Source organism: Buteo buteo, chromosome Z (assembly GCF_964188355.1).
Source record: "Buteo buteo chromosome Z, bButBut1.hap1.1, whole genome shotgun sequence".
In the NCBI taxonomy this organism is placed as follows: Eukaryota; Metazoa; Chordata; class Aves; order Accipitriformes; family Accipitridae; genus Buteo; species Buteo buteo.
This window is the reverse complement of record NC_134204.1, coordinates 69,350,433-69,366,433: the sequence shown is the minus strand read 5'-3', so window position 1 is coordinate 69,366,433 and position 16,001 is coordinate 69,350,433.

The window sequence follows — 16,001 nt, the reverse complement described above, 5'->3', positions numbered from 1 at the left end:
GCATAATATAAGCACTTTAAAAAGATGTCTAGGCAGCTATATACCAAGAGTTTTTCCAGTCTCTCAGTACTTGACATGAATTCTGCAAACAACCTTCACAAATAAGCATCTGGGATGTATGATATAATTCTTAAAAAAACTAGCTCTCTAAATCTTTATCTGGCAGAATAAAACTAAGCACAACAGGAGCTAGCTGGTTAGTTATTTTTCCTCTGTAAAAAAAAAGGCTGCGTCTGTTCTACAGTGAAGAAAAAAGAGGCTCTTCTCAGCACCTATCCACATTAAAATGCTGGTGGTCAGTGAGGTATAAATGTCAGCCTGCTTGGCTTAGGTGTAGCCAAGGAGTAAAAAGATGGACCCAGAGTACATATGGCAGCTCAAAATGACACTTGCAAGGAAAAAACCTGCTTTGCTCTAAGCAAGATCTTATACTTTATTTCCAGTAAATGAACACTTGATTAGAGTAGAATAAAACAGAGTCATCAATTGCCTATGTAGTTTAGGAATGAAATAATTACTACCAATTAAGGTAAATGAAAACTATGGAAAGTACATGCAATAGTCAAACAGAGGTTCCTCAGCAGCCAGGCTCAAATTATGGAAGTAATTATGCGACATCATCGCATCACTGACAGAATCATGTATATTCTCTAGATGAAACACACTTCTCTGAACCTGTCTTCTGTAGTACAGCAGATATTTAGTAGTTTCTACATATAGAAACAAATACATTATTTAGCTTGATTCAAAGATACCAAGGTTCTATAGTAATGTGGTCAATCTAAGAATTTTGAGAACAGAAAAAATCTGTATGGGAACTATAGTAAATTTTAGACTATTTTTCATAAATAAGCCTTTTCCTGTCATAGATAATATTTCTATATGCAAATAAGTGCATAAGGCAGGCTGTAGGGTGTATTTTCTATGCCTCTTCAAGGGAATATTATATATTACCAAAAAAAGGCCAAAATTGGTTTTAGTCAGTTTGATGTATTATACTAATACCTAGCTTCTGTGGTGCACTTGTCATCAATAGATCAATACATAGTTCCTTTCACTGAACAAAATAAAAGATGCAATTAATGAACGTAAAATGCAAGATTGTATAAATCCTGCCTTCGATTTAAGAAGACAAGGTTTTAACTAAGTTCAAAGGTAAACAGTAGTTGGTATGTAGTACCTCCTCTACATAAAGATTACACAAAAATTGCAGTGGTATTTGGTGATGAGAGCTTTACAGTGTGATGAGAACATGGCAGTGAATACAGACACAGTTCCAGGCTTGCTCCAAGTTTGTAATACACATATTTGTCACAGTATCTTGTGAAACAAAGTTAAGGGCTGACTGAGATGTGGAAGATACACAAACATATTAATGAAGTCCAAGCACTAATGTGAGTAAGAAAGGTGTATCGAAAACTTTCACTAACAAGGAAAAAAAGCTTGAAAACATAAGGATCATGTCATGTGCAGTATTGGGTCTAGTGAAAAGTTCAGCAGAGAGAATCTGTGTTTGTACCTGGCTCATGTATCCTACAATAGAAAGAGGAAATTTAGAAATACAGAGTTTTATGACAGGAAGGAAGTTAAATTTCTATTGTACTTCTATATTGTTAAAAATCCAGTTAAGAACCAGATCATAAAAGTATACTCTCAACAGTAGCAAGCAAGTGTTGTCATAGTCAGTCCTTCTAGGCTCTTGAGCATATTTTAGTACGTCTTATAACTGTATCTTAGAAGACCTGGAAGATGTATCTCACCCACAAGTCTTTAGATTGAGACTTCAGAAAAGTATGAAGTAGAAAACTAATTACATAAGCTAACAACTTAGTGACTTCAAACTGTCTATATTTTGTTGTTGGACTTCTGATAGCAGGAAATAAACAAATAGACAGGAGTTAGGAACACAAAAAATCACAGAAGCAAGCTAAGGACAGAGGCAGGGAATCATAGGCTGCTGAGGCCTTCCTGGCCACCATCTCACTAACGAGTGAACTTCTGTTGCATTATCATTCCTAAAGAAACTCAAAGTAAGTTGAAATCCTGAAAGAAAATTCTGTAATATATGAGATGCAATTATCAGATAATTAAAAATTTAGGTGTTCCAGATCTCCAATATTGACCAACACTCAGAGGAAGTATCTAGAATTTAAACAAATTATTTCTGTCAGGGTTAAATTAAAAAAAAAAATCTCCTTAGCATTCAACATTCCTGCAGTAAAACTTGGCAGAGAGACACAAAAATTATGCAGAAAATACAAAGACAAATCAAATCATGGCTCCATTGCAGGCTATCAATATTCAACTCCAATTATTTATTGCAAGGCAACCAAATAAGTTTTACTAGCTTGATGTTAATTTATCACAGTTGAAATAGCCTGAAAATGGCTTTTATATTTTATAAGTTTGTTGGAAAGGGAAGAAAGCTCAAAAATAGCAATAGCATTTTGGCCATATGAAGACTGGTATAGGAAAAATCCATATCATGGATTTCCCATCTACCAGCACACAATCTAAGCCTGTGGCTATGGTGAACAGAAGGAAGATACCTGAAGAAAGTAATGTAAGAAATGTGCTCCTCTAGCGCCTTTCTTAAACATCTCCTATAAGGTAGAGAGAAAGGAATTAACAGGGTTAAGCAGTAGATCATCCAGTAATAACATTTAGTTCAGCTATTCATTATTTTTTATCAAGAGGCAGAGAGAAAAATGAAAGGACCTTCTCATAACTTTTTACTGAAGGCTGATGCTCCACTCTGAACATTCTGGGGGAAAAAGCTGCGCTGCAGTGTTACATACAAGGATGTTCAACTTGAACAAATGGAAAGACTGAAGAAATCTTTTTACTGGAGCTTTAGCCTTGAGCTTCCATAAGTTAGTTAATTACCAAGAGTTTCTGCTTATATTTTTTCCATCTATCTCTCTGTTAGCCCCAACTCTGGGTTTTTTGTAGCTTCTTTACAAACCTCATTTTAATGCATTTTTTTTTTATATTGGACCTATTTCTCTCTCTGTTTCTCTGCAAGTACTGTAGCTGTTAAAACCAGCCAAATTAATAATTGCTAGCACTGTTACGGCATGCAGTGTAAGCTCAACACCAAAGCTATAGGTGTGCAAGCTACTGGACAAAATGGGTAGTTACGACTATTATTTTAGGTCTTCATCAATCAGTTTTATTCTGATTCAACTTTCAGGTCGGCTTTTTTTTTATGATGGACAGCACATGTCCATCACAGATGTGGACTTAGTATCATTCTTCAATATATTTTGTCTGTAAACAGTAAACAGGCTTGTAAACAGTGATAATTTTACAGGGTAAATAAGATTGGGTAAGGAGTTACCTCTATAACATGTTAGCTTAAATACATGTAAAGGATTTACCGAGCTGATGTAGCTAACACAATAAAAGTCACTGTGTTCTTAAGAAGTTCAGAGGAAAGTGTGTTGACAAAATAAATAAAAAAAAACCCTCTTGTTTCTTACCTGTCGTTTCTTGATAGGTTAAATACATGCATAAATATCTTAGAGGCACCATATCTTTCTTTTCCAATATGGTAAAACCTAAATTCACATCTGTCTAATGCAACACCTTTTCCAACAAGTGGCTTGAACCTACTTTTATAATCGCTGTCAGAATCCAGAAGAAAAGCAGTTGTGCAGCTAGAAGAGTTAAGTACCTTAAAAGTGGCAGCTGTCACACACTCCCCTCCCCCATATTGCATAAACAGTTAGTTATTAATATACAACAGCATATTACCATGGCTTAAAGTTCTGTTGAATATCACAAAATCATAGAATAGATGAGACTGGAAGCAACCTGTAGAGGTCATCTGGTCCAACCCCCTTGCTGAAGCAGGGCTTCTTAGAGCTAGTTGCCCAGGACCATGTCCAGATGGGTTTTGTTTATTTCCAAGAGTGGAGACTCCACAATCTCTCTGTGTAACCTGTGTCGGTGCCCAGTCACTCTCACAGTGTAAATGTGTTTCCTGATGTTCAGAGGGAACGTCCCATGTTTCAGTTTCTGCCTATTGCCTCTGGTCCCGTCACTGGGCACCACTGGAAAGAGCCTGGCTCCATCCTCTTTGCACCCTCCCTGCAGGTATTTATACACATTAGTAAGATCTGTCCCGAGTCTTCTCTTCTCCAGGTGAAACCGTCCCAGATCTCTCAACCTTTCCTCATAGATGTACTTCAGGCCCTTCACCATCTTCATGGCCCTTCATTGGACTCCATCCAATGGACAGACTCTGTCCAATGAAGTTGCTTTCTAGCTGGGTGACATGCAACACATACTGGTGCCTGGGGTTGTTCCTCCTCAGATGCAGGACTTTGCACTTCCCCTTATTGAACTTCATGAGGATCCTGTCAGCCCACTTCTCCAGCTTGTTGAGGTCCCTGTGGATGGCAGCATGACCCTTTGGTGAATCATCCACTCTTCCCAGTTTTCTGTCTTCTGCAAACTTACTGAGAATACACTCTGCCCCATCATCCAGATCATTAATGAAGATGGTAAACAGGACCGGATGCAGGACTTACACCTGGGGTACACAACTGGTGTCATGATAGCAGTTTATCAAGTTGGTCAAGCATGACTTTACTTCATTGAAGCCATGCTAACTACACCTGATGATTTCCTTGTCCTTCATGTGCCTGGAAATAGTTTCCACAATTAGCTGCTCCATCACCTTTCCAGGGGTGGAGATGAGGCTGACCAGCCTGTACTTCCTTGGGTCATCCTCCTTGCCCTTCTTGAAGACTGGATTTGCCATGATCAATCAAAAATTATCAAGAATGGCTTTGCAGTGACATCTGCCAGCTTCTTCAGCACCTGTGGTTGCATCTCATCAGGGTCCATGGGCTTATGTATATCCCGACTGCTTAAGTATTCCCTGACCTGATCCTCTTACACCAAGGGGTATATCTTCACAGCTCCAGCCTTTCCCTCTGGTCTCTGGGACCTGGGATTCCTGAAGGTTGATCTTGCTAGTGAGGACTGAGGCAAAGAAGGTATTCAGTACCTCAGCTTTTTCCATGTCTTGTATAACCAGGTCCCCCATCTCATTTAGCAATGGGCCCACATTTTTCCTAGTCTTCCTTTTGTCACCTATGTAGTTATAGAAGCCCTTCTTGCTGTCTTTGACAGTTCTGGCCAGATTCAATTCCATTTGGGTCTTAGCTTTCCTAATGTCATCCCTGGATGTTTGGACATTGAGCTTGGGTAGGAATTCTTTGTTCATCCATGCAGGCCCCCTGCTGTTTTTGCCTGACTTGCTGCTCATCGGGATGGACTACACTTGACCTTGGAAGAGCTGATCCTTAAATACTAACCAACTTGCCTGAGCCTTCCTTCCCTCCAGGGCCTTATCCCAAAGGACTCTTCCAAGCAGATCTTTGAATAGGTCAAAGTCTGTTCTCCTGAAGTTCAGGGTTGTGAGTTTGCTTGTCACCCTTCTCCCTCAGCTTCCTGAGCTCCACCTTTTCATGGTTACTGCAGCAAAGGCTGCCTTTGATCTTTACATACTTCTTTTTAGTGAGCATGAGGTCCAGCAGAGTACCTGTCCTTGTTGGCTTCTCCATCACTTGGAGGAGGAAGTTATCATCAACACACTCCAGGAACCTCCTGGATTGCTTATGTCCTGGTGTGTTGTCCCTCCAGTAGATACTGGGGTGGTTGAAGACACCCATGAAGACCAAGGCGTTCAAACTTAGGCTGTTCCTATTCATCTATAGAGGGTCTGAACCACTTTTTCTTCCTGGTCAGGTGGCCTATAGGAGGAGACACCTACTGTAACGTTACCTTTACCTGCCCTCTCCTTAATTCTAACCCATAAACTCTCCATTGGCTCCTCATCCATCACTAGGCAGAGTTCCATGCCCTCTAGCTGCTCTCTCACATAAAGGGCAACTCCCCCTCCCCATCTTCCTTTCTTGTCCTTCTTAAAGAGCCTGTATCATTCCTTTGCAACACTCCAGTCATGGGAGCCATCCCACTACATTTTTGTGGCCCCAGTAAGAACATAGCTCTGCAACTGCAATATATTTGAACATATATAATATATATGTGATAGGAATACTCCTCACTTTTGCCTTTCCACTATCACTGCTGCTCACCTCGTGACCCTCTCTGGAACTCTTGTCAGCTAAGACTTATTTCAGACACATCCCTCATGTCCTGCCCCTGATGGGAGAGAATAGCAAGGGAACTGCTGAGAAATCAGTGCAAGGGGAAACAGAAAAATGCCTGTTAACTGGGAAGCTGAGAAATCAGTGCAAGGGGAAACTGAAAAATGGCTATTAACTGGGAAGAAAAAATAAATATTAAAAAAATGGCAAATTCCCCCCCTGAGGTTCAAAGCTAACTGAATTGTAGTTCAACAAATGACCCGTAACTATTCTCAGGAACAAAGGCACAGCCAAGACAATGAGAATGAGACTGCTGCTTTGGAAAAGGCACTAACATACAACATGTGCAGAAGATTTGGGAAACTCCTCCTGATTTAGTTAACAAAGGAATCAGTGAGTTTTTCCTTTCCTGTACTTGTTTCTAGGTCTTTAAAAATTATATGGTAATACCTAACAAATGCTTACAATAAATTATACCATGTTATTATTTGCTCAGCACTGACATATATCTTATATACATTACACAATAAATAAAAAGAAATAGACTAGTGCATGACCTAGACATTGTACAACTCATTTTAAACATGATGCAGTTAGAAATAATAGCAAGCAATGCGGAGATGCTGATAGGGCAGGATGGCAAAAGTTTGGTAAGACCACAGAGGCTGAGTCTATACTGTGGGTCAGACCACTTCCATAACATGTGCTGCAGTTCTGGTCTCAGTTCACTGGATGGAGGAAGGTATGTCTCAGGCTACCTCCTTGCATAAAGCCATTACCTTAACATAAAAAATCTCCCAGAGTCTCATCATATAGACTTAGCAGTGAATATTCATTTCTTGTCTGTGTGTTTCATGAGAGGTTCCGTTTACCAGGTCAATTAACTTTATGCAAACAAATCAGAATTAAGAGTCAAATTGAAAAGATGCTGTATGTCTGATCTTCGTATATTGCAGGGCTGCAGAGACATTCACAGCACTGGTCATAAAGCCATGACAAGTTTCCATTGCAACAACACAAAAATTGTTTTGAATGAATTGAAACAATGTATTTGGCTTACAGTTATGTTTTTCCTATATTGAGAAAGCTTCTGGGAGCTGCATTGTGGTCATCAGTTGACTCAATACTTAGCTTCTGTCCACATGACCAAGATGGATATGGGTTGCTATATCCTGGATATTAACACAGCTTTCAATGCATTGGTTAGTAAATCTTTTTCATACTTTTTCAAAATCTGCATATGTCATTTCCTGACAAGGAGTAGAAATGTAGGCAGTCATGCTAAGCAGATGAATTTTTCACTCATTATGATTTTACTGTAAGACATATTTCATGCATTTTCAGGTAAATGCTTTAAAAATGAAATCACTTGTAAATTTAGATACAAAAAAAAGGCTTCAAAATTATTAGATAATTTATCATGTCTTATAAACTTCAGTTGTTTAGAATTGCCAGAAGTGCCAGAAGTATTGAAATGCAAAGTAAGCAAAGGAAAAAAAGTTAGCTGGGGCCTTTGTTTGTCATTTGAAATCAATGTTAGCATTAAGTTTCACCAAGAAATTAAATGGCTTTGTTTTAATAACTGAATGAATCCCAGAGGCAAATCTCATTTCTTCCAGGTAACTGATACAGTATGTCAGAACATATTGGCTTAGACTCTTACATTTGTTCATGCTTCACATCATTGAGAATTTCCTTGTTTCTTTTACCAATCTGTGAGTCACTTGTGGGACAGATGGAAACCCTGGCCCTAGGTGTACACCCTTATCAGGGTCAGGTCCTACTGCATCTCTTTCCCTTTTGAAGGAAACATTAATGCACAGGCAAGGAGCTGAGAAGGAACTGTAGGTTATTTCAATAGATCCTGGTCTGGGTCATCAGGGGAAGAAGGACTGGACAAAGCATCAGACAGTAAATTCTTCCCCAAGTGCAGATGTCTTTAAATGCATATCTGCCACTTGTTGCCCATATGTATTTGGTAATTTTCTCATGCTTAAATAGGGCAGTAAGAAGTTAGCTGACATACCTCTAATTGTGGTTAGTTGATCAGTGATTACAAAGATCAAATTTTAAACTGTTTTGGCATTGATTGGTTGGCAGTATAAAGTGGATGAGAGCTAAGTACAAGGCTGTGGCATGATGTTGAATATAAGTCATCTCCTATTACTCATATAAGTAATAATGTATAGCATTATGTCACTACTATATTTAAAGCACCAGATTTTATAGTGAAGACAAAGATAATACATATCCTGAAGACAAAGATAAAATGTATCCTGTCTTCCCACTTGCCTTGGTCGTCTTGTATGCTGTTACTGTGGTAAGATACATGTTTTTTTATATAATTTTAAATAATTAGACATTGAATTAACTTCTGAAAAGGTGAAATTGTAATGTCTGCCTTTCCTAGACTAAGAGCTGGTAGTGGTGCTGGAGGGAGAAAGCCCGCACCAATCCCCGTGGAAATGGACTTGAACTCAGGAAGTCATTAAGTGAAACAGTAAATGGAAATTATTCAGTAGCTGAGCTGCTGAAAAAGGACATTAAAGAGAAACGGGGAATTTTTTTCTTTTTTTTTTTAGCCCTTTCCTCTTGAGGGCTGCTGAGCAAGAAACTTGTTTAAGGCAAAGGCATAGGAGTGGGTCATCCTGAGAGATAAGTGAGCTCCTTCTTATAAAATACAGCATCCTCTAGAACAGAGAAAACAGAGCAATACATTGGTGTATAGAAATGTGACCTTTACTGATGACAGACATGGACAAGAGAGAGAAAGCATCAAAGCCTTAATATAAACATTTTAGGTAATTTTTCATACTCTGACATAAACATTCTTGCAACTTTGTCACATCTTAGCATTTTCAGAGTAATTTTCTTTATATAGACTTCTGTAACAAATTTGCTTAGCATTAACACAGACTGAACTGGTTTATTGCCATTATTCAGGTCTGGATCAACCAACACTTGATAAGACCAACACATGTAAATTTTCTTTTTACTCTTACAGATCTTCCTTTTCTCCCCTCCCTGGATTTTCTTTTTTTTCTTCTTTCTTTTTTCTTTTTTTTTTTAAAGAAGTCTGGCCTATAGTCCGTTTGGTTTGCTTTGCTTTTGTGCTTTTATTCTTATTCCCTTCACATCAGGACAAAATCCATGACTTGGCTTCTGTGGGAAGAGATAACTGGAGCTGATGGCCTCAGCTGGTCATAGCCACTAAGAAAAACAGCTACTGGCATCCAGCAAGGAATTAAGAAGAGGTGGAAGAACAGCAGGAGAACAAAACTTTTCTGGGTACTTGCCTTAGTGTCTTCTGTGATTTCTTTTTTATTATTACTGTGTGTTTGATTTGGGTCTCTTGTAATGTTATGTAAATGTTGTATTTTAGGGTATGATCAGTGACTTCAAGATAACTTCATCAGCTTTCCCTTCACTGAGAATGAACAGAAGCAATTATTCTCCAGTGAGATAACTCAGGTTGGTATTCAGAGAATAATCTTCATCTAGTGTAAATATCAAAGATGTTGATAAAATTAAAATTATTTTTGCTTGCCTTCACAGACTTTTTCCTCAAAACCTGTGTTTTTTAAATTGATAAAAATAGTTACTTAGTTAAAAAGCCTTTCCTTTAAAAAAGAAAAGGAGCATAAATAAAAAAAAATTTGTTGAAGTCATATAAACACTGAGTATATGGTCAAATGTTGCTGGTCTCAGATCACTACTATTTTTATAACTTTAGCAATATTTTCAAAAGACAGCAGTTCCAAATGTGTTTTAAATAATTTGTTCCCTATTCTTTAAAAAATTTCATAATGTAGCCGTAATTTAAAGATGGTGTTAGGGGAGCTGTGCAGAACAGTAGGATCGAATGACTTGGCAAAAGCTCTATTATTGCTTTGGCTAACTCTCCTATATGATAAATAAGGTAAATGTATCATCAACTTAACTGTGGCACAGCTTTAGAAAAAGCTTAATTTACAGCTCCACAGTTGCTGTTTTCCTTGGAAAATGTCCTTCTTTATTTTTGAAGTATTTATTCTTATTCAGTGTGGAGATGCCAAACACAGACACAGTTCTTATGCATCTGACCATAAACCAACATGGTGTGTATCAGGAGGCCTCTCACTTTTCTACAGTAGTGAATGTGTAATATTACAGTAATAAACAGCCAACCAAAGGGGGTTCTTGTGATTTTTCATTTACTGCTTTCATCCTTCCTGTCTTTGCTAGATTCTATGACAAATTAATTCACTCACTGTTACTCCTTACAGATTTCAAATAATTCTCCTGTATTTTCTACCCACTGCAACCAAGCTCAAAACTGCCCCAGAAGCCTTTGTCTCTTTTTATATAGGTTTGGGGTTTTTTTTTGTTATTCATATAAAGCATACATATTATATGTCTTCTTAACAAGAAGTGGTTTATGTGGTCCCAGTTTAATATCTAGTTAATGCCTCCTGTCCTCTCACAGTGTCCCCAGAGGAGTGATCAGTGACTGATCCTATTTTTGTGGCTCAGTGTTGGAACCGAGAACAACACAGAAAAATTCCTTTCCATCAGTGTCTTTGAAGTTCCATCTTCACAACTGTCTGCTGCCTGCCACAGGGATGTTCAGGACAGCCTTCTAGCCCTTCCTACATTCCCAGGTGATAATGTTCTTATGGAAGCGGTTTAAATTACAAAAACTCCCAAGCACCAACTGTAAATTTTAACAGATCAGGCCCTTGGGGAAACAAGTATAAAAAAATCCAGTGCACGCTACAGGGTGACCCTGCAGAGCACTCAGACCTGAGCATGGCAGAGCAGTGCCAGGGCAGAGCTGAGCTGGAAGTCTGGCACCATGCGACCTGTCCAGTTTGCATAGGGAGAGCTCAAACCCTGCAGACCCCACAAGGAACTGCTCTTCTGCCTTACATGACAGAGTTCATTTCTTCCCTCCCACTTCTGATTATGTCAGTCATGCCCCAGCTTAAGGAACAGGAATAATCCAGTTTGTATTGAATTCATGCACTGATCAGAAGAAACTATACTGTAGTTAAACAAAAGAAAATCTAGGCTGAAGTAATAGGAAGATTAATATAAAGAAAAAATACAGGAATAATGATGCAAAGTGTACCTAGAAAGAAAAATATCAAGCATCTATCTTATGATATCTTATATTGTTTGAAAAACTACACGTGACCATGAAATGAAAAGAAGAAACTACTGAATAAACAAGGCTTGGAAGAGTTATAGCAATATCGTTCCAAATTTTTACATTCCTACATTTCTTCAATTACCACATATTTATTTTTATATTGATATATATATATATACACTTATGCGTACATATAGGTATACATATATTTTAATGGTAGATTTCTAGGTACAAAATGTCTGGCATGGCAAATTCTTATTAGCATCTGTTTGTGTCACTTCCAAAAACACTATTAGGCAAAATTCATGCCTTATCTAAAATCAAGTTTCTGCAAAGAAATAACATCAGGAATTAAATGCATCAGTAGAACAGTTTAGTTAGTAACTCATCTCCTACAGCATAATACTGACAAAGTACATAATAATAATTAATTACAATCTAATACTTTTAAAGAAAGTTATAACTGCTTATATTATTCAAACTGATACTTACTACTGTGTGAAAAACAAAATTTATACATTATAGTAATATAACTTTTAACAAGTCCCTATAAAGAACACACAATACAGTTACAACAGACTGCCAAAATGACATTTTGTGCTATATTCAAATATGAGCCCTGAACTTTTCAGTTGCCAGAGGCAGAGGGAAGAGTCTCCTAATGTTCTTTTTTCCTACTTCCTTTGATTAGCATCAGCTTTTATATAAAGTCAGACAAATTAAATGATCTGTAGCAGTGTTTGTTATTGAACATCCAAGGGGATTAAATTTCATATATTCAGCAATGGATTGAAGGTGCCTCAAGAAAAATGTGAAACCAATAAACTACTAGATTATAGTTTATGATAACATATGTAATGTCATCAAAGTGGGTGAACAGCAGTCTCTGAAATACACAGTCTCAGTGCAGCAAAAGCACTATATTCATATGTTCAAGATTGAATGCTGGCTTTAGAATTTAGCAGGAGCTAAATTAGAAGTAGAATTAGAATTAGAATTTAGCATTTTCTAACCTGAAATCAGCCCTGTAAACCTTTCCTGACGAAACGAATACAATGGAGCTGTCTCAACGTTAAGCTTGCCTAGTCACTTTTTGTACAAGTCATTAAAAAAATGATGGCAGCGCCTTGGAAACTATGAAGAGTGAGGTTAAATAACAAATATTTTAATTTGGATAGAAACAACTTTTCCATATACAAGTAACCTCAAACAATACAAAATCTCCAACAAACTCCCCTAAGCTGCAGGCAGTTCAACCACTTAGAGGAAACAGCTCAGCCCCAAAACAGAGAATAGGTAACATTTTTCCTTCTTTCAACACAAACTGTACCTTGTAATTAGACACATACCAAACAACTTCACTCTGTCTGCTGATTGCATACAGTTCTTTATTATACATGCACACAAGAATTGTGTTCTACATGCAACTGTTTACTTTTGTGATTTTGTCATTTATCCTATAGGTAGTAGACTTGTCTTTGTTCCAGCGCTGTTCTGCAATAACAAAGGAGAATGAAAATGTTAACTGCAAAGCCTGGGTAAGGGAACTGCATTAGAATATTCACAGCTTTTGCAGTCAAGTTGAACTCACTCTCTCACTCCTCATTTGCAATGTGTTTTTTAGCTACTACTGGTATTATGAAATGTTTTCTTCTGAACAAAACCATCATTTTTCCATTTTTTTTCTTTAAAGGCATTTAAGTACAACATTGACCCATATACTCCTTTTGTCTGTTAGCTTAGCTAATATTTCTAAATACTGCAGCACAACCACATCAAAGACAGGATTAGGTTTATCCAACCTAAACCTGAACTTCTTATTCCAATGAATAGAAGCCCAACATATACTCAGGGATTTGACATAACTATCCTGTCTGCAATCCATTTAGTAGTTCTGCTTATGCCTTTCCTTTATAGTTCCCAAATACATTTTTATTCCCTGTGGCATTCTGAGTCACAGTAAAAATTTAAATGCAAGACTTAATGAAGGAAGGTATTTATATCTGGAAGAGCTGGTCCTAATCTTTCCCTTATTCTCCCTTTTTTACTGTCCTTGTAGTGATGAGCCTACAGCAGCACTTCAGATTATTTCCTTACAAGTCATTGCAGATAGACAGGAGATGCAATGATAGTTGTGGCAACAATCAGCTTCTGAACTCCTCTTTGAAAACTTTGGAGTAGGAATTTAGAATAAAAATGTCAGCAAAGGTACTGCTGGGCAATGAACTTTTAGTCTGAATGGCTCTCTACTACACGGATAATAAACACTGATAGGAAAAATATGGCCTAAGTATTGAATATATAAAAATCTTGCACCTTGATATTTTTTCAGACTCAGAATTATTGCCATGCAACTGTAGTTTATATTATTTGTGTTATATTGGGACATTCCTTAAATGATGGAATTAGCACACCTCTTTACTATTATTACAAGTATTTGTTACATATTGCCTAAAAGTATGGAGAGTAAGTCCTCCCAGAGAATGACTGAAATATGTAATTACAGTATTTCCCTGGCTAAGTGGTACCATAAATGCACAAGGTGCCAAGCAGTGGGGAATGTATAAAACACAACACCTACCTTAAGAGCATAACTGAAGTAGTAGCTCAAGTACAGCACATGACAGAACAAAACCGATGCAGAACTAAACCTTCACATCACTCACCAAATTCTTAAACTTTAGCTGCTGTCTCCAAGAGAGATGAAATCTTCCTTGGACATATTTTATGTGCAACAATTTTCTCCTCTGCTAACGAATCCTATTTGAAGTACTTCTTGCCTTCTTGACTCAGTCACATTCAGTAACAGATTAATACTTCATGTATTTTCTGTCAAGACTATATCTTGCACTCTGATAGTGTCAATTATCTAATAGGACTTTTCCACTTCAATCTTCTATGTCTTAGAATAATACAATTTCTAAAGGATAAGATATTAAACCCTGGATATCAGAGTTCTCAGAAACAATGTAATCTCCAGCTTTCAATATATTGGCTATCTTGACAATTTATCACTGAAAACAAAAGAGGAAACCACTGAAAATTACATTCATTAGTCCTACTGAGGATTTCTTTCTGAAAGCACAGAGATTTGGCTAGAACTGAAAATGTTGTTTACTTATTTTATCAACTGTAACTTTCCCCTTCATTTAAAAGAGAAATTAAAGTTGCTACATTATCAAAACTGAGCTTGAACAGAACTGCTGAAATCCTAAGCCAGATGTTCAACAATAACTTTATTTTCCTCTTGAGAATATTCAGAATGAATTCTTATGGGTTTTGCTGGCATAATTTTACTACACCAAAGGAAAAAATGCTTCGTCCATAGCTTTGTTCACCAAACTCAGAACACTACCAAGTTAATAGGCAGATTTTACTCAAGTTCCATTAGAAATGTACAGTGTCTTTATGGAAGCCATCATTATGTTGCCAAGTCATGGGAAAATACATTTGCAGTAATTAATATTTCAGAAAAAATGTCAAAATGTACAACAAATTTACCATTACCAAATAATCTTTAAAGATGAGTTATCTTTTTAGTTTCTTATGACAGATATGAAAGGTCTGTCTTTATAGTAGTGATGATCCTTTGAGCATAGAAAAAGTATGTGGGAGGCATTTCAAATCACTTGGATTAGACTTGTTAACAGCAAATTGTTATTTTATAATACTAGTAGGGTTATACTTAAAATGTTCTATAGCCTTTCTTTTTCTTAAAATGAGGGTTTGGCTCTATAAGGAAAATCTTTGGCATTTTTTGAAAGGAAAACCTAAAATATATACATATATGTAAAATATGTAAAGTCAAATATAATTCAGCAAAATTACTATTAAAAGTTTTATTGGTTTTGATCAAACTAGAGTAACTGTTGAGGTGTTGTTGAGATGTAATAGAAAAGTAGAGAAGCTTACTTTAAAGTCCACATCAAAGTAAAGAAATAAAAATTATTTTGTAATATTTTCTTTGGATACTAGGCAGGAAACACAATGCAGTATCATTGCCTCTGGGCGTTTGTAACAACAGGTTCAGTCTGAAGTATGTCCAGGCCTGGTTCTTTTTTATGTATTTTGATTTATTGATGGAACAATGGCATTTGAAGTAAAGTCAAAAGAGAAAGGCCATATTTAGCCATGATTTTATAGATTTCATTTATGATTTCTCAAAAAACCCAGTGTCTCTAATGTTTCCCACTAAATTAGACATTAAATTTATAATTCAACTTTTTTTACTTTACATCTGTTTCTGGAAGCACAAACCCAACACAAATGAAAGAAGGTATGAGATAAGCAAGGGTAGATTTGGAAAGAGGAAAGGCAGAGAGATTCATTTTGTGGAAGGGGGAAAGATGGCTTCTCCATCTACATAGCAGTATAACAATACAAATAAAGTCCAATAACAAATCTGAAAGTGTCTTGTGGATGAATCAACAGATCCAAGATACTCTGTGGCTTTGTAATGATGTAGGAATAGATATTTAAATATATAGTTTTCATTTTCCATACCTTATATATGGGGCTTGTTCTTTTGGAAAAACTAAGAAATCTATGAACTAGGTAGACGAAATGTACTTAAGTTTTTTGTCTTTCTCTCGTCAATACAAATAAGTAACATTTGTAATTTTACTGTATATGGTAAATGGGAATTAACTGTAAAAGAAAAATGAATTGTTCATTGCAGCTTTCAAATTATACTACATTTATGTGTCAGATTGGGAAGTCTGCCTCTCCTAATCATTTCACTGATCCTT